A 27,369-nucleotide genomic window follows, 5' to 3' on the forward strand; every position below is an offset into this window, starting at 1 on the left:
GCTGGGGGGCGGGGGCTGGCGTCCCCCCGAGGCTCCGGTCGGTGCCTGGCGCTGGGGGGCGGGGGCTGGCGTCCCCCCGAGGCTCCGGTCGGTGCCTGGCGCTGGGGGCCGGAGGGGGCTGGTGTCCCCCCCAGGCTCCCGGTCGGTGCCTGGCAGTTCCCGGTGCCTGGCGCTGGGGGGCGGGAGGGGGAGCTGCCGGGGCCCAGCTCCGCAGCGCCGGCTCCGCCCCGGGCCCGGATTGGCGAGGCCGCGGCGGCTCCACCCCGAACAAGTTGGCTCCGCTGTGGGGGATCCGGCTGTGCCGAGCGACCGGGGTCTCCTGAGCCTCCCGCCCGCCGCCGGCTCCGGGCCCCCCGCTGCTCTGGGACCTAGGCGGGCCCGCGCCCTGTACCCGGTAGGGCCGCGGCTCGGGGGAGGGGCCTGGGTCCTGCACCGCCCCCGAGCAGCCCCGGGAGCGGGGCTCGGAGCGCCGGGGAGGCCGGGCAGGTGGGTCCCGCTCGGGAGGCTGAAGGGGGGGATCCCGGCGTGGGGCCCACCCGGCCGGGCGGGAGCTGGAGAGGGGGCCGCGAGCAGGCCCTGGACGCAGCCGCGGTCTTTCCTGCCCGGCCGCGGCGGCGCTGGGTCCGGGAGGGGGCGGTCGGGCCGGAGCCAAGCGCCAGGCAGCGGCAACCGGGCCTGGTTTGTCCGCCGCGAGCAGGAGTGGCAGGGGCGCGGGCCCCGTAGGGTGGGGTCCCCCCATGGCTGACTCCCCTCTATGCAGCTCCCTGCTCTGCTGCTCGAGCCCGGGGGGGGCCTTCCTCCCCACAACAGCCCCCCCCATCGGGCTTTCTCCCTCTGCGGCCCTGGGGCAGCCCCCCCATCAAGCTCCCTTTTCCCCCTTCCCTGCTGCAGCCGTGGGCACCGGGCGCTCTTGAAGGGTGTTCCATTGCCCCCCTGTGCGGGGATATGGAGAGGGCACCCCTTTATCGGGCTCCCTGTCCCCCAACGCTGGTGGGGCTCGCGTACCCTTCTTTGCATTTAAAGGGTGCTTCACGTTATCGGTCTACAACACACTTTGTCCCTTCATAGAGGATCCACCTTCCTGCAGAAGGTTTGATGTGGCCAGGACACCCACAGCCCCTTACAGGGGCTCACTTCCCCTCTCTGTTGCTGGGATGCCACCTCTGTAGGGCTTCCTGCTCTGTCCTCTTCCTCCTGCCTGCTGCAGTTATAGTGGGGCTGGGAGGACAGGTATATGATGCTTTGGCTTCAGCTGCGGTGAAGTCATAATGTAGTGGGTAATGCCATCGGGCTGTGCCTGTGACATCACTACTCTCTGCAGTAGAAGGATGAGTGTGTGTCCCATGTCCTATACAACGGGTAAATCTTTAACGTACCTATGTGCAACATAAAAGGATTGAGTCTTTTAAAGGAACACTGCCAACTGGAAATCTAATCAACTTTTAAAAGAGAGTTAAAGTTTCATACCTGTCCAGAGTTTCCTGGCCAGTTTTTGTGGTTTTACCATCCCATTTTTCTGAGTTTTTTTTCTTTCTCCCCTGTTTGTGAAAGCCCCAAAGAAGTTTTTGTGAATCTGAATCCAAACTGCAGTCCAAAAAATGGAACTCTATTCACTATTAAAAATAGTCTAGATGTTACTTGTATCAATATGTGCTCAGATGGGCATTGTATAATAACTCAAATAAAAAGTTAAAAATATGGTTCCAGTGGATGTGATATTTTTATCCAGATGATATTGTCCCTTCAAGGTTGTGCCTGAAACAATGAGTTGTAGCTTTTTGTTAAACAAAAAAACCCCCTAGTTTCTTCTTTACACTAAGCCCTGGTCTACATTACAGAGTTAGGTCAACACAAGGCAGCTTTACAGAGTCTTGCTTTGAGCAGGGGGTTGGACTAGATGACCTCCTGAGATCCCTTCCAACCCTGATATTCTATGACCTAACTCTGTAAGTTTCTACACTAAAATGTTGCTCCTGCTGATGTAACTCACATGCTACATGGACTTAATAACTCCTCCTCCATGAGAGGCAAAGTGCTTAGGCCCATGCAGCGTCAGTGTAGACCAGGGGTCCCCAACTCGGTGCCCGTGGGCGCCACGGCACCCACCGGGGCATCTAAGTGCACCTGCATACTGGCCGGCGGACGAGCAGCGTCCTCCAGAGGTGTTGCCACTAAAATGCTTTCGGCAGCATTTCGGCAGTGACGCTGCTTGTCTGCCACCACTCTCCTCCGTGGCTCGTCGTCTGGCACCTGCCAGATGAAAAAGGTTGGGGACCACTGCGTTGCTTACATTGACTGTTGCTAGCCTTCAGAAACTGTCCCATCATGCCCCACACTGACAGTTAAAGTGGTGCAAATGCTCCTGGTGAGGATGTGCACTGTCAACACAAGAAGTGAAGCGTGGACATGTAAAATGATTTAATTACTGCGGTGGCAGTATGTTGATGTAACTTAGGTCAACATAGTTTTGTAGTGTAGACATACTCTAATTGTATGGCATCTATAATGGGGTAAATACCTCCCCCACAGAGTGTGGCAAGGCTTAATGAATATTTGTGGAGCTCTTTTTGGTCCTTGGATGAAAGGTTCTATATAAAGCCTTATTGTTATATTTGGTCCCCTTCTGATATCCTTATAAGAAAACAGTAAACACTGTGGTGACCACAGTTGCTTTGGAAGTCCAAAGTCTAAACTTCATAAACGTCTGTGGGTGTGCTAATGTTACTGCTTAACACCATGGCAGAAATACTGCTGCACTCTTTCTTTGCTAAGTGTGTACTCGGAGTCTAGGCAGTGTGTCTGGATGAATGAAATGATATTGGTTAGATTTGAGTAATGTGGTCATTTATGACCAAATTAATCCAGGGTGTAACTATTAACTTCATTGAAGTTGCAGTAGGGATATATTTGGCCCTTGGAATCTTTCAGTGTTTTGCTTCCTCCTCAATAAATGGCTAATCCTTTGCTTCAGGGACTGGGAGTGTTTTGAATGCAGTGTGTTCAGTCCTGATGGGAGGGGGAAGGGAGTGCCTTGTGTTGCTTTCCAACTGCTACATGCCTTCTCTATAGCGAATGAAAGAGCCTCATTGACTGGTTTTGGGAGGTAATGTGTCCCGCTCTCTGCTTGAAAGGTGAATTTGTCAGAAACCAGGGCCTTTTGAGGGAAAGAGGAGGACTATCCAGAAGGTGATTGATGCCTTTTCAAAAGCAGGTGGCTAACAAAGACAATGACTGTCAATTGAGTAACACTTTTGAAATTGCCCTTTTTAATGACATGCACTTAATAACTAGAAGTTGCATTTTAATATGGCTGATAAATTGAGAGCTTCTGATTTGATTTAATACCAGGGACTAATCTTCAAATATTTTTCCATACTCTGTGACTGAGTTGGTTCTTTCATATGTGACTAAAAATGCACAGACTGTGTACTGTTAAAGGTAGGTGAAACATTAAGATCTATTTTTGCATCAGTTCAGATATGAAAGGGATTGTGAACATATGGAGACAACTTGTCAAGCGTTGAGATGCAATAGTATGTTTTATTTTCTCAAGGGTATACAATTATTTTTGCATATTTTGTGATTTAGGGAGCATATTGCAATGATCTGCTGTTGTGTACCATAGTGTTCCACTGGGTAGAATGAGAACGGCTTAATTAACTGTTAGTGATAAAAGCTTATGTTATGATATTTGCCTCTAGTTCAAGTGCTAGGAGGTTTTGTGCATCTGGAGCAGGGAGAACAGAGTTCTATCTTTGCTGTTGCTGTGAGTTCTGAGTGGCTGTGTACTGTAGAAACAGCCATGAAGTTCTGGGTGGCAACAGATTTGTTACAAAGTACTGGCCTTAGTTTCTTATGTTTTGCATTCCTTTGTGGCTGATATTTTAGCATAATTTTCAAACTAGCACAATTATTGTAATAGTGGATGAGTAGCACAGGATTCAGTGTTCTATTGGTCCCTCTTTCTCCCCCCCCCCCCAATATTGTTGTGTGGATGTAAATATATTCAAACTGCAGACTAAGTAGCTGGTTCTAACCAAAATATCATTGTTGGGTTTTTTGGTAAGGAGTCTTGCAAAGGTTGCTATTAAAAAGCAAGTATCAATAAAACAAATGTGTAGCTGAGTCTGTTACCAAAGCCTATGATTCAAGGATAGAGCAGCGTTGAAAACTTGCATATCTGCAGTTAGTAATTAAATTTGTATCATTTCCCAAAACGTCTTCTATACAAATACATAAAACTGTTTTGTTCATGTCTAAGACAATTTATGGCTTTAGAAACTGATTTGTGCTTATAAAACGAGGAAGTTTGTCTGTAACCTGCAAGGTAGCTTTCACTAACGTTATGTGCTGTACAGAAAACTGTGGATTTATTTTTGCTGTATACAGTAGTGAAATTGAAACTTGTTTTAAAACATCATTTTGAGCCATTTTGCTTAGCTTTAATGTTCAAAGGTCAGTGCAGCTGAGAGGTACTCATTTTTGTGAATATTGCTCTTGTTAAAACATGATTAATGAGATTAGGAGAGTTGCCACATGTAGCAGAATCTGGCTATAGTTGTGGAATTAGCATATGTTTCTTTTCTTCCTCCCTCTGTCATTTCCCCCAAGTAATCTTACCTCTTTCTGTCATGGTAGGGGAAAAATCTGCTGTACCATTTGCTATTCTTACTGTCCAGGTGATTACAAAATTAATCCTCACACACACTCACTTTTCTCTGAAGTTCAACCATCTCTTTCAGTGGGCATTCTAGTGACTATTAAATACTGCTTGAAGACTGAAAACATACTAGCCTTAAATGCTCTTCAGGAGTAACACCAAGTGACATTATCTTACACAGAAATGTTTGAGCTGATTGGAACCAGATAACTTGGGGGAAACTAAAATATTGATTGTAATGCTTTTTATGTCAGGAGGATTTTTAAAAAAATGCAGTGTCTGCAGTTAGTTGTAAAATAATGGATTTAGGTAATCTTGACATTGAATTTCTGCCAGGGAAAATCTTAGTGTTCTAATTTATTACTCCTGTTTGTAGGGCTTGGAAGCTAATGAATGCTTGCTTTGCTGCAAGCCAGGAGAACATTAGTGATTAAAAATTCAGCAGGTGCTGTGGTTCACTTAACTACTTGTTCTTTCATCATTTAGGTCATTGACTTTTAGAGTTATTCAGTATTATTCTCAAGCTTCCCCTAAGCTTTGGGAATCTCCTTTTTATTTCTCAGCTACTGTTCCTCTTTCTTCTCTCCCCCCAGGCAGATCTTCATTCCTATAGCTTCTCTGACTTTGGAAATCCAGTGCTTTCTGTTGGTTGAATTGAGATAAGTGCGCCCCACTGTCCAGCAATTAAGTATGAGGCATACATAGTCTCAAGGATTCTCACTTGAATTCATTGCGTCTGAAGCAGCATTTTTGTATGCAAATACTCTTATTGTTTCAGGCAGGATTTTTTAAGTCTGAAGATAAAGCCACCCAGAAAAATGCTGTCAATATTATTTTATCTAGTATGCAGTTTACCTGGTCTGTTAATATTCATGATTCTAGTTTTGCTCAGTATGTCTTTTAAAAAAAATTATGACTTCTGTCTTGGGGTCTTTTTACTAGAAGATTTTATTTAAATATGGAATCCTCTTCCGGACTACATGAAGTCACTTAACCCATCTTGAAATGTGTAGACTGTTTTGCAGTTTGTTTCCACTTCCTTTAACACCTCCCCTTCTATTTCTTGTTTCATGTGTATTGGTAAAAGGTGAAAAAACATGTTTTGTAGTAGATGCCTCATCTTCTCTCAGAGGGGGTTGGATTCTGAAACTGTAGCTTACCAACTTTTCATTTTGCTGCATCTGTCGCTATTCTTGTAACTGGAAAAAATAAAACCAAATCAAAATAAGTCTGCCTTAAGCTAGGCTGTCCGTTAAGGAGGGTCTGCCTTCATTGCATAAGTAATACTCAAGATGTTCTAAAATTGTTAGCAATAGCAATACAAGAGAGTGACTAACTGGGTTTTATGCAAGATGGGTGGAGTACAAAAGTGCATCCAGGTGACATTATATATTCATATCCCTTCCTGCATGAAATATGCACTTTTACCAATTAACATAACATTTCACAATCTCTTATTTCATATATAATGTTGATAAGGAATACTGCCTGTTATATATAGATAACAGATGCAGAGTTTGTTCTTTGAGTCGATCACCTAACTGTCCTCTTTAAAAGATGGGTGAGAGAATGTCTTTTATTGAGGCAACATCTGTTGGTAAGAGAGACAAGCTTTTGAGCTTACAGAGTACTCTTCTTCAGGTGACCTTCAGCCCTGTGTGAACTCGAAAGCTTGTCTCAGCGAAATTGAATTCAGGATGTAGAATGTAGAGCAAGTATCTTGATCAAGGTCACGAAGAAAGTGGCAGTGCCAAAGCTGTGCCACAGAAGGGCTGTTGAGGGGCTTTTGGCTTAAAAGAAGGCTGTATAATGTAAGGTTGTGAGGCAACAGTGACAGATCAGTAGTGAGACTGAAGACCCCAAGTTAAAAAACATAGAGGACCAAAAAAGTGCCACCATGGCAAAACAACAAAGTAAAAGAAATAGCTAGAGGCAAAAAGGCATCCTTTAAAAACTGGAAGTTAAATCCTATTGAGGAAAATAGAAAGGAGCATAAACTCTGGCAAGTCAAGTGCAAAAGTATAATTAGGCAAGCCAAAAAAGAATTTGAAGAACAACTAGCTAAAGACTCAAAAACAAACAAATAAACAAAAAAAACACAGCTTTTTTTTTTTTTAATGTACATGAGAAGGAGGAAGCCTGCTAAAGAATCATTGGGGCCATTGGATGATCGAGGTGCTAAAGGAGCACTCAAGGACGATAAGGCCATTATGGAGAAACTAAATGAATTCTTTGCATCTGTCTTCACTGCAGAGGATGTGAGGGAGATTTCCACACCTGAGCCATTCTCTGTAGGTGATGAATCTGAGGCACTGTTCCAGATTGAGGTGGTGTTGGAGGAGGTTTGGGAACAAATTGTTGAATTCAACAGTAATAAGTCGCCAGGACCAGATGGTATTCACCCAAGAACTCCTTGCTGGGGATGATGTAAAGGCCAAAGCTGTAACAGGGTTTTTAAAAACAAAACAAAAGATAAAGTTAGTGGAGGATAGGTCCGTCAATGGCTATTAGCCAGGATGGGCAGAGATGCAACACCACGCTCTGAGTGTCCCTAGCCTCTGTTTGCGAGAAACGGGGAGTGGACGATGGATGGATCACTGAATGATTGCCTGTCTTGTTCATTCCCTCTGAAGCATGTGGCATTGGCCACTGTCGGAAGACAGGATGCTGGGCTAGATTGACCATTGGTCTGACCTGGTATAGCTGTTCTTATGTTCTTAGGCTCTGAAGATTCTTAAAAACTGAATGTGCGCTGAATCTAGAGTACACAACAGAGACCTCTCTGTAAACCAGTTTTGGAAGAGTAATGGAGACTTTCAGATTCAGGGTTTTAGCTATCTGGATTGCTCTTCAGATGTATTGTCTTTATATACTCCCGTCTAGGGTGACCAGATGTCCCAATTTTATAGGGACAGTCCCCATTTTTGGGTCTTTTTCTTATATAGGCTCCTATTACTCTCCACCTCCTGTCCCGATTTTTCACACTTGCTGTCTGGTCACCCTACTCCCGTCCTAATCAACAGTGTGAGAGGATGAGTTTCTAATCAGGGCAACCATCTTTTTTTGAAGAAGCCTGTTTGGACAAAGTTAACATTGTATTTAATACTCATTGCTGACAGCACTTGTTCCAGTTAACCTGTCCATAGATAAATATTGTAAGTGGATATCTCGGGTACACCTGAAAAATCTTCCTTTTCCACCTTTCTAAACATCTCGTACAGATTACCTTTGGCTCGCCCATAGTAGCATGTTCAAGTTATTGTATACCATACTCCGCAAAACTGACATTCAGGGTAATACGTTTAATATTGCAAAAATAATTTCACATACAGCTGACTCCGTCTGCAGGAAGTATGAGGGACAAACTAACTTCATCACTTTGTTGGGATCTGATTACGGTGTATGAAATTAACAAATTTGCATATTTTTGGCAAGCCTAAGCAATAGGCTTGTAATTGAGGATTTTGTTACCTTCAAACATTCTTAGCAGCTCTGAACTATTTTTGGCTTGGCTTGTGATTTGTGCTTAGAATTTTACTAGCTTTTAATTAGGGAAGTGCTCTAAGATGCCTTTTTTCTCTCAGCAGCTATTACTGTATAGTGAAGACCAATATAAATACAAAGTCTCTCCCTAGAAAAAAGTGTCCAATAGCTAAAATACAAAAATGAATAAATCCAAACATAATATACAAATTAAAGTGTGTGGTGTAAAGTTAGGTCTTTTTAAAAGTGAACTGCAAAATGTTTTAAAAAAACAGAATTGTGCTCTTTTTGTCTTTGAAGTACGGTATGAAGAAGGCCTGAAATGTTTTTATAAAAAGCAGTTTTGATTTTTCTGCTAATCTCTTTAACCTTGGGAATATGGAGTGTGTCAAGTCTGGTCTTCCTTGGTTTTTCTGGAGGACCTTCTAGGGCAGGGGTTCTTTTGTACTGGTGACCCCTTTCACATAGCAAGTCTCTGAGTGTGACCCTCCCCTTATACATTAAAAACACTTTTAAAAATATATTTAATACCATTATAAATGCTGTAGGCAAAGCGGGGTTTGGGGTGGAGGCTGACAGCTCACGACCCCCCATGTAATAACCTCGTGACCCCCTGAGGGGTCCCAACCTCCAGTTTGAGAACCCCATTCTAGGGCATCTCTGATCATGTGTATTTTGAGCTTTTGCAGTATAAAGGGTTTGGTGTATTGGATCCCTATTAAAGATATCCTTTCTCCAAAACATTCAGTTAGGGCTTGTCCACACAGAGACACTCAGGAAAGTTAAGGTGAATTAACTTTTAAATTATGCACATTGACTTCACACCTTTAGCCTTAATTTTCCTACACTAGAAACACTACAGCAGCAGTGCTATGGTGTAAATGCTTATTACAGTGATGAAAGAGGTTCTTCCCGCTGTAGTAAATCCACCTCTCGGAGGGCTTGTCTCCACTTATTGTGGATCGATGCTGCAGCGATTGATCCACCGGGGGTCGATTTAGTGGGTCTAGTGAAGAAGACCCACTAAATCGACTGCTGATCGCTCTCCCGTCGACTACAGTACTACACCGGAACAAGAAGCATAAGGTAAGTCGATGGTAGAAACTCTCCCCTTGACCCAGCGTGGTGTGGACACCACAATAAGTCGACCTAAAGTATGTCGACTCCAGCTATGTTGTTCACGTAGCTGGAGTTGCATAACTTAGGTCTAATTAACCCCATAGTGTAGACCTGCCCTAAGAGATGATAGCTAGGTCGATGGAAGAATTATTCTATTGGACCTAGTGGTGTCTACACCGGGGCTTAGGTTGGCTTAACTAAATCTCTCGGAGGAGTGAATTTTTCACACCCTGAGCATCTTAACTAGCTTGACCTAACTTTATAGTGTATACCAGCCCTTAGTGTCTTCTATAGACATAGCAACAATGACTAAGGCCAACATTTACTCAACTTCAGGGTTTTTTTTTGTTTTTCAAGAAGCCTGCTGAAAATTCCTTCCCATTTCAATTGCTCAGCTTTTGGTTTTGTGATGTGCTCATCTCACTTGTTTGCTGGTGCTTATGGATTCTGCCAGGTTGGACAGAGCCATGATGCAGAAAAAAATGCAGAAAAAAGCTGTTTTTTTAGTGTGGGAAGGGATAGAAATCAACTAGTTTATTGGTAATGCTTGTATATTAACTAGTCCTCTCTTTGACATCAGAGTCTCAAAATAATTTAAAATATAATGTATATTTTTTCTGTGTTATGTTTTTAGCCTGGCTCCTTTCTTAGGCTATGGCTACACTTGCACTTCAAAGCGCTGCCGCGGCAGCGCTTTGAAGCGCTAAGTGTAGTCAAAGCGCCAGCGCTGGGAGAGAGCTCTCCCAGCGCTGTCCGTACTCCACCTCCCTGTGGGGAATAACGTACAGCGCTTTGACCACACTGGCGCTTTGCAGTGCCGCAATTTTCACACCCTGCTGCAGCGCTGCAAATTTGCAAGTGTAGCCATGGCCTTAGTAACCTGGTAGCAAGCTTACTTCTTCCTTACTCTTAATCACCAGGTCAAGAATTTTGTTCAAGTAACTTCTGCTTTACAGAATTTCAGTGTTTTTTTTTCTTTTGTTTTCCTCTTGATATTTTTATCTTAAACACTTAATTTCTGCCATGGGATGAAGTTAGTTGTGCTGCTCCACTGTTTTATTTCATTGTTAGCTTGGCAGAATGCCAAACGTGAAATCTTGTTCATAGTGATTTCTCTGTGGTTAGATATTTTTTTCCCTATGTCTGCATGTTAACATATTTCAAAAGAAAATAGCAGTACATTTTTAAATTTAGATTTTGCATTTCCTTGCTGCTTATCTGTTGAGAATGGGAGTTTGCTCAGCAAATTAGCATTTGGGAGTCCTTTTTGATCTGCTGCCGCTTCCAGAATGTCGGTAGCACTGGAAATCAGGAGCACTGCCTTTCATCTGCATCTAGCTAGGCATAGTGAGTGTTTTTGTTGGATCTAGACCTCTCCGCTGTAACCAATGTCTCTTTGTGCCTCTGGAAGTGGAGGATGTAGCCTCCCAATTCAGCGGGTGCCCACACTGCCACCTCTTTCGTGCCTTGCCAAGGAGGCAGGGTTGTCCTTAGGATTTATGGGGTCCTATGCAGTATTATTAAACTGGTGCCCTTATGCCCCATGGCAGCCTGGGCTCGCATGTGTATTTTATATAAGGATGGTCTTTTGAAGGATTTATTTAAAAAAAAATATGTCGTCTGATCCAAGCATTTAAGGCTAAAGATGAATACTCAGATTATGCATCTCTAAAAAAAATCCTTGCATAGATTTTTAGATGTGATTTTATAATCTTCAGCAACTCATTAATGAAATATTTTAAAGCAAATGTTAAACTAAGGTCCTGTAGACTAACATATTCTGAGTAAATATTACTTGACAAAAAGTTGTGCATTACTGTATCAGAGGATTAGCCGTGTTAGTCTGGATCTGTAAAAAGCAACAAAGAGTCCTGTGGCACCTTATAGACTAACAGATATATTCAACCATGAAAGTTTATCCTCCAATACATTAGTTAGTCTATAAGGTGCCACAGGACTCTTTGTAACTTTTTGTCAGTAAATTCAGAAACTGACAGTATATACCTGGGGTTGGCAAATGCCTGTTAAATGGCTTCATTACCACTTGAATGGCTCTTTAACAGTTTGTGTTGTGATAATAGGTTTGGGCAGGCTGGAGGCTTTTTCACTTTTAAGTACTAGATCCCCTCTCACCAGGCTGCAGCAGCCAGTTGTGGTGGGAACCCACAGGAAGGGTCAGATTAGAACAGGGATAGGAAGAGGTAAGAGGGTGGACACTAAGACCCAGGGGTGCCCTACACAGCCGCGTATGCTGCAAGGAGGCACTGACCACCCACAACAGCACCCTTTTACCCCAGCACTGCAACCCTAATGCTGGCTTGGTGTGAATGAGTGGCCCGGGGGTTGGGGCGGAGGGCTCCCCACTCTGGGCATTGCGACTTGGTGCATGGGGTGGCCAGTGCCATTTAGGTTTGGAAGTTCTGAAGTTTATAAGTAGATTGAATTAAATCAAAGTTAAACAAAATAACCTCATATCTAGTATACAGGGTACGCAACAGTCAAGCTAATTTATAGTTACAGTTCTGATAAATTGGGGATTAGAGTTCTAGCATTCTGTGTCTGTCTCTGGAACAATCATGGACTCTGCCTGTATTCCAACATCCCAGTGGCTGAGGACATAACTGTCAATGAGACGATTCCAGTCCCTTCCTCCAAGGGTCTGCCATTTCTACTCTCACTTCCTTTCAAGTGTAGGTATCAACACTTTTACCTGGTGACTGCTAATCCTGCAGAGATGATACAATGGACTTTGAAGCTGACACCGTCTCCAGTGTATGTCCCCATTTTATTTAGTGATAAGGACTCTGCTTTTGTGAGCAAAGAGTTTTTCGTCAGCCGAAACTTTGTACATACCACCTGATTGTAATGACGTGTAGCTGCTGTAGTATTAAGTCTATTTTTGTAATGAAGAATAATGAGGGAGGGAATGGGGGTATTGGAGAGGGCGTAGGACTATGGGGTTGCTGCCCTCCCTGCAGGGTTACGGGGCCGGAGTGTGGATGGGGCATCAGAGAGGGCCATAAAGTATTTAACTGTAATTATATATTGAATATATTTCCGCCAAGCATTTCTCTGTAGTTAAAGCATCTGTGAAATCTTTACTATATAGTCAGGTAGAGACATAATACAATAAGAATAATAATTCATTAGTCTTATGCTGAACTAACTTGCTGCTGTGTTGCTACAACTGCATTTGGTCACTGTACAAGAGACTGATTATGCTAAACTCTTTGTAGGGTGCATGTATACAATTGTAGCAAGAGACTGATTGTGCCAGACTTTGTACAGTGCATGTGTACAGTTGTAGCAACACGGGTAAGCTAGTTCAGTGTAAGAAGACTTAATTATGATTATTACAATGGTTAGAAACCAAGGCTAGCAGGGCAGGGACCATCTTTTAGTTCTGGGTTTGTATGGTGCCTAGCACAGTTGGTTCCTGGTCCATGACTGGGGATCATAGTCTATGGCAATACTATTGCTGATAAACTGAGGTGCTCGAAATAGCATTACACAGAGACAAACAGGGTTGGTGTAGAACAGGCCTGCACAACATGCGGCCCGCGGAGGCTCACTGTGCGGCCCGCGGGGGGATTCTAAATCCCGCACACATGGCACTTTGCGGGCAGCCCAGAGCCCTTTGATTCCCAGCCGCGGCTGAGATTTAAAGGGCTCAGGGCTCCCCGCCACTGCGGGCAGCCCAGAGCCCTTTGAATCCTGGCCGCGGCTGGGATTTAAAGGGCTCGGGCTCCCCTCAGCGGCAGGAGCTCTGGGCCCTTTAAATCCCTGCCCCAGCCCCACAAAGCTCCGGGTTCTCCTAGCCGCCGGAGCCCCTGGCCCTTTAATTTTCCTGAGGGCTCCCATCCACCTCTTCAGCTGGGAGCCCCTGGTTGATTTAAAATCAAGTATCACCTCCCCACCCCCAACCTTTCTTTTTGGCCCACAGCTGTTTTGGTGGGGCGGCGCTGGGGAAGGAGGGTTTGTTTCTGCAGGGCTGGGCGGCGCTGGGGTGGGGTGTTTCCGCGGTGCCGGGAGGTGCTGGGGCGGGAGGTTTCGGCCCTCAGCTGTTTTCTTTGGAGTAATGTGGCCCTCACCGCTTTACGAGTTGTGTAGGCCTGGTGTAGGAGTTTGTCCATGGAAGGTCTTCAGCGTTGGAAGTGGCTTCCTTACCTCCTCTGAGGTAACTGGAGTTTGACTTTCAGGCTGCAGTGCAAGGTTCATCTTTCAAGCATTTGCATTAGGGAATGAGGTAAAGAGGGTGGGTGAGTGATTTTATTTTTTAAGGGAGGAATGTTTTTCCTTTATTTGCTTTTAGGTAGGTGTATGTACATCTGGAGGTGCACAGATGGGTACATTTTTATAAACCTTAAATTTAAGTAAACCTGTTCTTTCCCTTGAATCTTAGAAGTTTGAGGATTATGGGTGGCAACTGCCAATTTTCTAGGATTGTATTTAGAAAGACCTTCTTGTACGCTCAAGAGTTTTGCCTGGTGTTCCTTTGTTTGTTTCAGAGGAGCCTATCACAACTTGCCTTGACGATCCACAGCCTTGGCAAAGGACAATGCAAACATGGTATTTGGTGGATGTTACAGGGAGTTCTCAGGCACAGTGTGGGTTCCAGGAGGACAAAAAATTAGCAGATCAAATGAGCCAGAGGTTAGAGTGGTTCAGGGTGTGGTACGTTCTCAAGCTCTGTCGGCTTATGATGCCAAAATGAGATTGTGCAATTGTGATTCTCTTTTCCTGCCTGGTTTGATCACTAGTGCAATAGTTAAGAATAACAATACAGTATACATGTCAACATAGCACTCCTTTTAAAAGAAGAGCAGTTCATCCTTTTCAGCAATTGTTTTGGGCTCAGGTAACACTTTACATCAGGTGCTATTTTGGAAGGGCTGCTGGGAAAGAGGGACATACTCGAACATGTGGGGAATTAGATGGTTTGGGGAAGAAATTATTAAAGAGAGATTCACCTTATGAGAAAATGCAGCCTTCCTAGATATCCTCTGACCTGCTTACTCAGTGCTCCAGAAAAGGGTCTACATTTTTCTTTATTGTTAGCAGCAAGTCTTTGTATTGTATGTTGTTGGAAAAATATGACTTCTCCTATGGAATTGTGATATAGTAAAATATAGACTGTCCTTGTAATGGAAAAGTCTTTACATCAAGTATATATATACAAGATCAGCACCAAAATGAGGATAGGTATTCAGAAATTTCGTCACCCTTTCTAGTGTACTCAGAAGAGGAGTGCTGCCCAGCCAGCAAGCTGGAATCTTTAGTCAGGTTCTTTGAATATTAACACGAGTCTGAATAAATAATAAGTAATGTATGATATAATATGAATATTTTATTGCAACTTTGCCTTAAAAAGCTTCAAAAATACAAATGTTGCTGATTACCTCAATAAAGGTCCTAAGATTTTAAAAATGTATGTAGCGCATACCAGAATGAACTAGTCTTCGTTACAGATGATTCTCATCAATCTTCTGGGATAGATACGAGGTTGGGGATAGGGGCATATTAGATTAAAAAAATAATTAAAGAGTAAGATGATAAATCTGAGTGGGTTTTTATCATGCTATTGATATTTCCTATCAGAATTGCACCTGGAGGGAGTGATCTGATTCTGGGTTTGCCAGGCCTCTGGTCCTTTATTCCTGGCACTCAACCATCCATGTAATCCACATGGGCCATTTTACAACATATTCAGTGTTTCTTTTTGGGATGAAGTGCATTTCAGTTCTTTGTGCATATAGGCCAAAACTCAGGTGCCAAAAGTTAGGCTGAATGCCAGTGTGTGCTCTGGGAATTGAACTGGAGACCTCCAGAGCTGTAAACACAAGTTTCTGCAGCTGAAACTAAAGGACCAGGTTCTGTAGTGTGAGGCTGTAACACTTCAGCAGGGTAGGGGGGAGATGTAACTAACGCGCACTTAGCAGTAATTTATACCAGTAACTGCCCACAGAAGAAAATAGGAACAGTGATTGCTCTGCATTTGTGAAAATCAGGCCTCTTTTATTAAAGTACCTAACGTTAGGCACTCAAGTCTGAAAATGTTGGCCTTGTGTGCCAGGGCTGATTCTGAGAACAGGAAGTGATCATATCAAATAAACCAGCAATCTTCTTCTCTGTCTTGGCAGTTAGACCAAAGCAGGTGTTCTGAAAATCAGTTTTCCAGACCAGACTTCTTTGCATCTTTTAAGCAACACCCTCAAATTTCTTCAAAGTAAATTGGGGTGGGCAGGAAGAGCCAAAGAACAAAATGAGATATTGTGTACTTTTCTTTTTAAAGGGCTTAAATATTTATCTTCCAACTCCAGTGACTTCCATTACTAAATAGATTAGCACTGTAATGACATGACAATGGATTCTGATAGCCCTCAAGCAGCTGAGGTGTGGCTTGTGACACTTAATCTGAACAAAACTTGAACACACTTTCCCCCCAGTGATAAACTGTAATCTCATCCTATGAATGTCAGCTAGAGAACAAAGCTGCTTGCAGCTGTCATGACTCATATCTGGGCTGCACGCTAAAAAATGGAGATGTACCTCCAGCATATGTGGAAAAGCTCTAAAACACTGTACCAATTTATCTGGAAACTCTCTGTGAAAGTTCTCTAAAGCTATTGTTGCTCTTGAGCGTTGAGTACACTGAAGAAATTGTACCCTGTTAAGAATGTCTTGGCCTGGGCATGCTTGTTAAACACCCTGACTCCATGGTTGCAAGTGTTCCAAATGGCTTGCACCTAAGCCAATACAGTTTGGGTTAGATTTGATTTCTGCAAGGCTAAATACCAGTTCATTGTCCGTGTGGGAGGCATTAAAATGGTTGAGTGAATCAGTTCAAATAGGACTTACTACTGTACCCACTGTGCTGTGAACTGTGGGATAGGTACCCAGAAGGCATTGCAATTGAAACAGTTTAGAATGTCACTAGTTTAGAAGCAGGGTGAAACCTCCAGTGGTTCAAATTCACATGACTAGTGTGTTCGCATTGAATGTTTTGTGTTTAAACTGGTTCTACCCTGTCACTTCAATTCTGTGATGTAGACATGGCCCTGGACACACGAGATGAGGTCAAAGAGGAATTACTGAGTAAGCTTTAGAGGAGGCTTTTGTCCGCTTTTGAAACGTAATAAAAGTGCATTTATGCAGGTGGCTCAGTTCACAGACTTAAATCACTCTGTGAACTCCTGATAAAATACTTCTCAGGAACTGGTAAATATTGCCCCTTGGGCCAGTTCTTGTTACCTCAAAGAAACACTGGAAAAAAAAAAAGCGTCTGGTTCCTGCATACTCCCATAAAAGGAACTAATTCCCTAAACATGTCAGGAGAATACTTTCTGCTGTGATATGACTTGAATTTCTCAGACACCATCGTAGACAAGAGGCCCGCTTGACTTTTTACATAATATATCTAGAAAGCATTGCACAAGTGTTTGTCTCTCTCTGACTGGCTTTGACTTGAATGGGAATCTTGTGGTTAGGACTTTCGGATCACTGTGGAAAATTTAGCGTATATTCCATGTGGTTTTCCAGTTCAATCCCCAGCATAACTTAGAGCAGCCTCAGAGCTATATTCCATCAGCTTGTAACTACCCTTTTCATTTCATAAACTGCCTGTCAGAGTCTCTTGGCATAAGGAGCCTGTCTCAGACTCAATGGAGGGTGCTGTTGGCTCTGATCTTCATTAGCCAGGGGTGTGGGGTATGAGGATGTGCTAGGGTCGGGGTAGTAGGAGCACAATAATATGCTGCCATGAGGAATCTTTATTTTAAAGTTTGTTTACTCTTGAAGTGAAAGAAAGTGAGGGATGTGTCTGCCGCAAATGGCTATGCTGGTAACATTTGTTACATTGATTTAGGGCTTGTTTACACTGGCACTTTACAGTGCTGCAACTTTCTCGCTCAGGGGTGTGAAAAAACACCCCCCGGAGTGCAGCAAGTTGCAACGCTGTAAAGTGGCAGTGTAAACAGTGCACCAGTGCAGGGAACTGTGCTCCCAGCACTGATAGCTACACCCCTTGTGGAGGTGTGTTTTTTTTTTTTTTATAGCGCTGGGAGATCTCTCTCCCAGCACCCTGCCACGACTACACAGCCACGTTAAAGTGCTGCTGTGGCAGTACTTTAACTTTGCTGGTGACGACACGTCCTAGGTTTCATTGCAGATCTTCAGGCTATGTCTGCACTAGCACTTTTGTCAGTCAGGGGTGTGGAGAAAAACACAGCCCTGAACTACAAAAGTTTCTCGAACAAAAGCACCGGTGCGGGCAGCCATGCAGCCACTACTCGTTGGGGGTGGTTTAATTATGCCAACGGGAGAGGTGCAGGGCCGCCCAGAGGATTCCGGGGGCCCGGGGTCTTCGGCGGCGGGGGGCCCTTCCGTTCCGGAAGACACGCGGCGGGAGCCCCCCGCCGCCGAATTACCGCCGAAGCGGGACCCGCCGCCGAAGTGCAGCCCGGTCTTCGGCGGTAATTCGGCCGGGGGGGGGTCCCGCCGCGGGTCTTCGGGGCACTTTGGCGGCGGGTCCCGGAACGGAAGGGGCCCCCCGCCGCCGAAGACCGGGCTGCGCTGCGGCGGCGGGTCCCGCTTCCCCCCCGGCCCCAGCCTCTTACCCCTGGCTCCCTCCTCACCCGGAGTCTCAGCGCCTTGCCGGAACAGCCGCAGCGTGTGGCCGGCGGGGCCTGAGCTCTGTCCCGCTCAGAGCCGCGTGGGGAGGGGGCGGGGCTGCGAGCTCCACGCCGAGCGGAGGGAGCTGAGCCCAGCCCGGAGCTCCCAGCCCTGCCCTCTCCGCACGCGGCTCTGAGCGGGGCGGGGCTCAGGGGCCCCGGCGGAGACTCGGCGCTTGATGCGCTGAGGCTCCAGGAGAGGGGCGGAGGCGGGAGCCTCCGCTGTTCTCTTGGGGGCCCCTGCGGAGCCCGGGGAAAATTGCCCCCTTTGCCCCCCCCTCTGGGCGGCCCTGGAGAGGTGCCTCCTTACAGTGGTGCTGCTGTAAGGTCTGTAGTGTAGACATAGCCTCAGTCTCACTGTGCTGGCAGTAGAATTCTGTGTAGTTCAACTACAGCATCAAACGTCTACAGTAATTGCAGGTGATACAATACCGTGCTCCAGGTTTCAGGGTGGTATCCGTGTTAGTCTGTATCAGCAAAAACAACGAGGAGTCCTTGTGGCGCCTTAGAGACTAACACATTTATTTGGGCATAAGCTTTCGTGGGCTATAACCCACTTCATCAGATGCATGAAGTGAAAAATACAGGAAGCAGAATATATATTATAGCACATGAAAAGATGGGAGTTGCCTTACCAAGTGGGGGGGGGGGGTCAGTGCTAATGAGCCAATTCAGTTAAAGTGGAAGTGGCCTATTCTCAACAGTTGACAAGAAGGGGTGAATACCAAGGGAGGGGGCTGTAGCCCACGAAAGTTTATGCTCAAATACCTTTGTTAGTCTCTAAGGTGCCACAAGTACTCCTGTAAACCTGAAATTACTTTTGTAGTGCTGACGAGGCCAATGCAATCAAGGTGGCTCATTTCCACAGTTGACAAGAAGGTGTGAGTATCTGCAGAGGGAAAATTACTTTTTGTAGTGACCGATCCACTGCCAGTCTTTATTTAGGCCTAATTTGATGGTGTCCAGTTTGCAAATTTAATTCCAGTTCTACAGTTTCTCGTTAGTCTGGGAATTTCAAAATCAAAAGGCTCCCCCAGATTAGGACTAGCATTTGTATGATGGCTTTCATCTAGAAGGATCTGAAAGGACTTTACAAACTGACTTAAAGACACAGCATGTTGGGGCTAATGCACACAGCTGCAAAAATTGCCTTGGGATCTTTAAAAACCTATGTTAGTCTCATTATATAGGTGAGTTAATTGAGAGCCTTTTTCTTATGAAATGTGGAGCGTCTTTTGCACTGAAAAAGCCCTATCCCCTGAAAATCAGTATAGAAGTGAACACAAACTTTGTGATCATGTTTAGGTACTGATTTTCAAAGAGGTTAGGATGTTTTCAGTGCAGTGGACTGGAAGGAGACTCGAGCAGTGAAGTGCGATTCTCTGAATGCTGTAGTCTAGAGTGTCAGCTTGGCATCTCGCAGAGTGGGAAATGTTATATGGCTCTTGTCTGGTAGTGATGTCCTTTCCTCTACACAGTGCCAAAGATGCCATAAAACCTGATTCTGCTCCATCAGCCAGGTAACAGGTCATTGTGGAATGATTATATCACTTTTCCCTAGTCATAATAGTTACTTGCAGGGGCTAACCCATTTTCACTGAGTATTGTGTGTGTTCCCATCATGGTATTTGTATCTACTATTTTGAATTTGTCCTTTTATGCCCATGTAAACTGATGGGGTGATCTCCCGGCCAGGGATGGTGAAATTATGCTTCAACCAGTGGCACAGCTCCATTTCTTATCTTGGCTTCAGACCAAAACTGCACAACCTGAACAAGTTTCACCACCCCTCAGGGTCTTCCCTGCTTTTGTCTCCCGGGCTTCACATCTCCCCTGCCAGTTCCTACTTCTTGCATAGAATGTCCTTTGGGTCTCCTCTGCCTGCCCCTCTGTGTAAGAGGCAGCAAGCCCAATATGAGACTTTCTGCACGTGCAAGTATGGGACCTGCAACTGCAGCTTCCAATATAAAAGGCCAAGGGCCATAATGGATGCATTAGGGCAGGGGTCGGCAACCTTTCAGAAGTGGTGCGCCGAGTCTTCATTCATTCACTCTAATTTAAGGTTTCACGTGCCAGTAATATATTTTAAAGTTTTTAGAAGGTCTCTTTCTATAAGTCTATAATATATAACTAAACTATTGTTGTATGTAAAGTAAATAAGGTCTTTAAAATGTTTAAGAAGCTTCATTTAAAATTAAATTAAAATGCAGAGCCCCCCCCCCCCCCCCGACTGGTGGCCAGGACCCGGGTAGTGTGAGGGCCACTGGAAATCAGCTTGTGTGCCGCCTTCGGCACATGTGCCAAAGGTTGCCTACCCCTGCATTAGGGCATGCTTATGTGCCCCAAGGTCCAGTGCCCTGTTACAGTCATTGCCTTCAGTGTGTCTTCGACAAAGCATCCTGTATCTACTCTTCTCAGGGGGCAAAACTTACAACGCTGACCTGGAGGGCCAAGAACCCAAGACACACAATTGAGGTGTAGTGCCATGTAGACATGAAATGACCTTCTCCTTGTGGGGCCTGGATGCAATTCTCTATGCGTATTAAGGTGTGTGGGGGTATGATTTTTAAAAAATCACTTTTCCTTCTCTCTCCCCACCCTCTTCCCCCACATCCCCATCCATCTCCATTATTAGCAAACACAAGTCCTTGTTTAATTATAAACAAGGCCCTGTGTCCTGTAGGGCTCATTCAGCTGCATTATGCAGCAGAGGCTCCAGTTATGCAGCAGGGGCTTGGATTCATTTAGATATTACATTGAGTTTACTTAATGCTGCCCCAGAGTTTCAGCTCTCACTGTGCTACAGATTCCTGTACTGGAAAACAGGTGACTCTTGTTGTAACAGCTGTTGGAAGGGGTGGGAAAAGGCTGAAGGCTGAAGGCTTGGACAGTTGGTTTTCCTGGCACCAGGAAAGCATGGAAGGTGTGTTTGGGTTTGTGCTGGAGAAGATGCATTTCTTCTTTCTCTCATCCTTTTCGGTATGGGTGGCGGTGACGTTACATTTAGAGGTAGAGAAATTTGACTTTTGTTTTCTTCCCAAGCATTCCTCAGCAACAATTCACTGTCCTAATATTTGCCACCACATCCAGTGATGCTAGATAATTGCTCAAACTAGGTGTTGCCACTAAAGCGATTGGCAGTGAATTAGTTAATAGTGGCACTTGAACCGTTCAGTTATTCAGAAGCTGGTGTAAACCAGAGCTGAACCAAGCTCAGATTCTTTAGGCTTTGAACAGGCTGTGGAATTTATTTATTACAGCACCATAGGTGTGTATGGCAATAAACTATGGGACCCCGCCCTGCGGTTTACGTTTTAAATTTGATAACACAGTGTGGGAGGATGCTGATAAACAAGAAGTGGGTGGAGGGGTTAGAAGAGGGTGAGGTGAGATCGTGAGATGCTGCTTGTTGGTTCCTCTTTTAGAAACTGGGGGCGGGTCCAGGATTATAGTAAAGAAGGTCAGTGTTGGAAGAGGAAGTGTTGAGAGCGAGTCAGGGAGGATTGTGAAGCTTCTCTTGTGGCACTTAGAACTGTGAGCCACTGTTACCCCTCTCAGCCTCAGCAAGTGAGAGCTTTGCTACTGCTAAGCTGGATGTCAGCTCCCTGACGCACCAGCCGGTCTGCCTTGCCAGCAAACTCTCCAGGACTCTGCGAGGCCAAACCTTGACTTGCAGGTGCTAACCAGGAAACCCCAATTCCCAAGTTCCCGAGAGATGTCTCTGCAGTGTCCAGTCCCTCTCACTGGACACTCGGAAGTTACATTCTCTGCCTCCAAAGAGATCGTGTGCTCATCAGCCTGCTAGGTTAGTTGAGGACTCACTCTCCTGTTTAATACAAAAGCATCTCAGTGCTGTGTAATAAAACAAGAGTCAGTTTATTAAGAAAGAACAGGATGAAAGGGACAGATATGGTACAAATAAAACAAGACAAAACGTGCTTTCTAGTGATTAAAACTTAATTTCAGCAAGTTACAATATTTGTCTGCACAGGTTTCTCACCTACAATCAGTTTCCAGCTACTGTTGCCTCCCAGGTCAAGAGGATCCGTATTTTATTAACTCAAAGGCGGCTGCTCCCCTTTGTCCCTTAGGTGATGGGTAACTCAAAAGCCTCTTTGCCCTCATTATATTACTTCAGAGTTCACTGTCTCTGTTTCAAGAGCCCAGAAGGCTTCCTGGGGGTGCAGACTCCATCCCCTGTTGTGATTAAGAGGGCATCTCCCCTGCGTGCTAGCTCCCTGGCTTTGTTCATCTTATAGGTCAATGTACTTTTTGTTGGCCTCTGGGATGAAGCTGCTCAGACAGGTAAATACGCATTCCTTTGGGGAAGGCAGGACTTTATGCCAAATGCATTTTAAGAACATATTTCCAGCAGGCAATTATATGTTTCTATACATACATCACACAATGAATTTTGGGACCAGCATGTTACCAGTTTGCTTACTCTACTTTGCACAACCTCTTTTAGATACAGATTATGAGAGTGGTGGTTTGGGGGCAATGAATATGCCAGGCCTGATGTGCGTGATGGTATAGTGTGCCCTCTGCCAGGTGGCACTGAGGAGCTCCCAAGGTTGTAAGGATGTTCAGGGGTTGGGAGCAGTAGGTGATGGGTGTGGAAGAAAGCAGGGGAGCCAGAAGGTGAGCTGAAACTTCCACAGTGTAAGAGGTAAGCAGGGGTTTGAGGCTGGGTGACCATAGATGCTATAAAGGCAGCAGCAGCAGCACTGTGCAGGGCCTTCGCTGTGAGGATGAAGAGTCGGATTGTGGTAGAGAAGTGTTTGGAAGCCAGTGCGAAGGGCATATGTTTTGGTGCAAACAGAGGAACAGGCAAGGAAAATGATGGGCATCTTTAAAAATGGAAGCTCTGCAGTCTTCCCTGGAGACATTCATCCCATCCACAGACTGACCCATGGATGCCCCTAGATGCCCACACCTCTTGTTTTGGAAGCAATGATGACGCTGTTCCCGAAGTTCCTGGCTGACCAGTGGAACTTGCCCTGGTGGCAAGGTAGCCACCCTTTCACTGTGGTAACTTGGCTCTCTTGAGCCAGGTGTTTGGCAGCCCTCAATGAAGGCATCAATTTGTCCGTGAGCAATGAACAGCCATCGTTGTAGCAGTCCTGGGTGTTTTAAGGGAGCACGTTGTGCCACTCTCCCCGGAGATGCAGCATGCACCGGTGCAGCCAGAAGGGGGGAAAAGTAGAGGTGGCTTTTAATCCCCCTTTGCACTTTCAATCAGCCTAGAATCCTAGTGACCAAAACTGTCTGTGGTGTGATTTAGGGAACTGTCTGTGATGCCCAGAGTGGCTGTAGCAGCGTGTTGATACCTGTTCCCCAGCCCCTATGCTGAGGAACATTCAAGGGGCCTGCACAAGGCAGCCTGTGGCATAGGCGCTAACTCCGTGGGTGCTCCGGAGCTGGAAAAAAATTGGTGGGTGCTCAGCACCCACTGGCAGCTCCCCGTCCCTCCCCCCCGCTCCAGCTTACCTCCGCCTTCACCTCCTCTGCGAGCTCACTGCCATGTCCTCCTTCTCCCACCTCCCTCCCGCCGCTTGCGTCGCGAAATAGCTGATTTGTGGGGCAGGGGAGGCGGGGGAACGTGGCGCGCTGGGGTAAGAGGTGGGGCTGGGGCAGGGATTTGAGGAAGGGATCCAATAGGGGCAGGGAGGGAGCGGAGTTAGGGCGGGGACTTTGGGAATGGGGGTGGGGAAAGGGTGGAATCGGGGCGGGGAAAGGGGCGGGGGGCACGGGTACTCAACGGCGCTGGAGAAAGTTGGTGCCTATGGCCTGTGGCTGTCCAACACACCCTCTGTGCTGGGGAAATTCTCCTCTGGCTGGCTGTCATGCTCTTATGGAGCAGTGAATGTGGATTGTAGCTGCGGGGAGAATTCCTCCTGTTGTGCCTTTGTGGGTATCTTTGAGAAGTGTTAAACTTATGACAAAGGTAATATAGCCATTTTCAGTCAGATAGGGTGTGGCTCCACCTTTAGCCTGAGGCTGGACAGTTGCCACAATGCCTTGCTGGTGGGTTTAAATCACATTTCAGTAAAGTCACACCTCTTTGCTTTCCTTTGAGCTGACTTTGACTGTCGGTTCATTTGTGGACGATACCAAGGTAGGAGGGGTTACAAGTGCTTTGGAGGATAGGATTCAATAAGGACAAATGCGAAGTGCTCCACTTAGGAAGGAGCAATCAGTTGCACACCTACAGAATGGGAAATGGCTGCCTAGGAAGGAGCACTGCAGAAAAGGGCCTGGAGGCGCATAGTGGACCACAAGCTAAATATGAGTCAACAGTGTGATGCTGTTGCAAAAACAGCAAGTATCATTCTGGGATGTATTAGCAGGAGTGTTGTAAGCAAGACACGAGAAGTCATTCTTCCGCTCTACTGTGTGCTGATTAGGCCTCAACTGGAGTATTGTGTCCAGTTCTGGGCACCACGTTTCAGGAAAGATGTGGACAAATTGGAGAAAGTCCAGAGAAGAGCAACAAAAATGATTAAAGGTCTAGAAAACATGATCTATGAGGGAAGATTGAAAAAATTGGGTTTGTTTAGTCTGGAGAAGAGAAGACTGAGAGGGGACATAAGTTTTCAAGTACATAAAAGGTGGTTACAAGGAGGAGGGAGAAAAATTGTTTTTTTTAACCTCCGAGGATAGGACAAGAAGCAATGGGTTTAAACTGCACCAAGGGAGGTTTAGGTTGGACATTAGGGAAAAACTTCCTAACTGTCAGAGTGGTTAAGCACTGGAATAAATTGCCAAGGGAGGTTATGGAATCTCTATCATTGGGGATTTTTAAGAGCAGGTTGGACAAACACCTGTCAGGGATGGTCTAGAATCCTAGGTAATACTTAGTCCAGTCCCCTGCACTCAAGGCAGGACTAGATGACCTCTCGAGGTCCCTTCCAGTCCTATGATTTATATGGTCCCTTCACAATGGAACCCGCCAGATCTGTTTCCTGGTCAGTGTGTTCTCCGCTGTGCATTTGTTGATGTTTCTGGTGGCTTTTTTAGTTTAAAGAGTGTGTTCATTACATATTAACTGTCTGTGGTTCTAACCTCTCTCTTTCTTTTGCTCTTCAGAAATGTCATTCCCGGGAGTGTGCAGGAAACCCTAGAGAACTGTAATGTCTAAGCCTACACGGAGTGACAACTCTAAGGTACTTTTTTAATTGTCACATAACTTATTATGGGAATTGTTTACAGGTGCACGGATCATTGCTCTCTGATTTCCTCTCCTCAGTGCAAACTCTTGGCATCCAGCTCAAGACCCCTTGTGATGTTTGGAGGGCCTGCCGTGTGGAGCATCACCTTTTCCACAACAATGACCTTATCTCATGACCCCCTGGAACTCTGAGGCCAAAAAACATGTCATTCCACAATAACTGGCCAGCAGACAAAGCGAGCCCTCCCTCATAGATAAATTACAGCTACAGGATAGGTCTGGGTTTGTGTGGGAACACGAGTGACCTGTGTAGTGTCATCCACCCAAAGATATATGTGCTGTTCCAAGCTGTCGCTCATCACTTTGGCTGCCCGAGCGGACACATTCTCCCTTCTGTTTGTATGGAGGCACTGCATCCCCTCTAGTTGTCTCAGTAAGACCACATCTTGAGCTGGTACTTGCTGTCAGCCTTTGTGGTGTTCCCAGGTCAGTGAACTCCTGGACAGCTGCGTAACAGAAGGCTTTTAAAAAATACTTTTTAGACTGCAGCTATCTCTTGAGGCTAACATATTGCTAAAATTTAAATGAAAGGCCTTTTAGTAATTGTTCCTGCCACACTTGTTAACTTTCAGACGCTAGCTTTCTCTGCTGCTTGATCCTGCAGTGATGCCATAATGCTGAATTTTGGACAGCCCTCATCATTACCATGGCAACAGACTGATGTCACAGACTCAAGGACATGACTTCAATGCATGATCATGCAGAGGCAGAACCTGGTTTGTGAAGGAGAAAGCTGACTAACAGACACCTGAAAAGCAAGCAAGGGGAAGCAAGGTGTTTCAGTTTGAAAACCTCCCTTTTTAAAAGGCAAATATGAATCTGGTCACATCTTAGAGACGGGAATGTTCTGCATGGATGGATGGACGTTCTTAGAATCGATATGCTGACATTTCACAGGTATCCTGTATCTTTTAACTTGAATGTTCCTTCTCGGCTGAGAAACTTACTTTTTAGTTTAAGACCTTTTAGTGTGCCATTTTAGGACTCTTTGTATCTCATGTACATAATGAGAAAATTTCTGCTTAGTTAATATATTCAAATAATTAAATTTGTTTTCTGAAGCTTTTATCTCACCCGTAACATTTGAAAGTGCAGGGGAGCGCTGTATCTGCATTATGGTCACATTTTCCTATATCCTATTAGCAGATTCCAAGATTGTTTAATGTGGTCTCCACCCATTTCATTTGGCTGCAACCTTTGCTCCCATGAAAGCAAGGCTGATTGTTCTGAATTGCTCTGTATATGTTTTTTGGCACGGCATAAAGGTACCTACAATAGCACATCCATTGTCTGAAAAAAAGCAGCTTGCCGTAATAACTACAAATAAAAGGGTGCAGTGCTGGGGCAAGACAGATAATGGTGCTTTTCCCGCCCGTTACGTACAGCAAACTCTTAACGCTCTTGCCTTTTGCGTGAGCTCTTAATAACAGTGATCTAGGGTTTAGTTTCATTAATAGAGTAATGGTGGACTAAAATATTTGCATAGTTCATTGCTGTGCTCTAAGTCGGGGGCTCTTAATCTTTCCAGACTACTGTACCCCTTTCAGGAGTCTGATTTCTCTTGCGTATCCCCAACTTTCACCTCACTTAAAACTACTTGCCATAAAAATACAAGTGCGTCACAGCACACGATTACTGAAAATTGGGTACGTTCTCATTTTTACCATATAATTATAAAGTGAATCAACTAGAATATAAATATTGTACTTACAGTGCAGTGCATAGTTACCATAGTATATAGAAGAGTAGAAACAAGTCATTGTATAAAATTTTAGTTTGTACTGAGTTTGCTAGTGCTTTTTATGTAGCTTGTTGTAAAATTAGATAAATATCTAGATGAGTTGATGTGACCAATAGAAGAACTCTGCATATCCCCAGGGGTATGCGTATCCCTGGTTGAGAACCACTGCTCTAGGTCACTATCTCCTGAATGTGGACTGTTCAGCTCCTCACATCTGAGGATGGGAGACCCAAAAGCTCTTAATTGCACACTGAAGTGTTGTGCTTTTATTTGCATGCCTTGAACAGGTTTTTACCAAATGGACTTGCTGATTTAAGTAAAGCATTTGCACTTGGAGTTAGCAGCCTGCGCACCTCCAGGAAAAAAATAATGCTTACGTGTGTGGCTAATATAGTCTTGAGTAGTGTCATTCCATTCTGAGCTACTGAATGGATGCCCCAGTGTGTCATATTGCTACAGGATCTGA

The 27,369-nt window shown here is 45.2% G+C and overlaps 1 protein-coding gene across 9 annotated transcripts in view; it reads left to right on the top strand.

Annotated features, from left to right (window-relative positions):
- Window positions 1-259: 259 nt before the first annotated feature.
- The window catches only part of FBXO34 (F-box protein 34), a 68,637-nt gene continuing 41,527 nt past the window's right edge, over window positions 260-27,369 (top strand). For 2 of the 9 annotated variants that reach the window (XM_045014182.1, XM_045014177.1), the window contains exons 1-3: window positions 269-486; window positions 25,021-25,097; window positions 25,735-26,059. The gene's annotated coding sequence lies outside the window, so the exon portion shown is untranslated. Of the gene's footprint in view, window positions 487-3,311; window positions 3,439-25,020; window positions 25,098-25,734; window positions 26,060-27,369 lie in introns of those variants that run through there. The other 7 variants (XM_045014180.1, XM_045014184.1, XM_045014179.1 and 4 more) reach the window with 7 other exon arrangements.

The sequence above is a fragment of the Mauremys mutica genome, chromosome 4, assembly GCF_020497125.1.
Source record: "Mauremys mutica isolate MM-2020 ecotype Southern chromosome 4, ASM2049712v1, whole genome shotgun sequence".
In the NCBI taxonomy this organism is placed as follows: Eukaryota; Metazoa; Chordata; order Testudines; family Geoemydidae; genus Mauremys; species Mauremys mutica.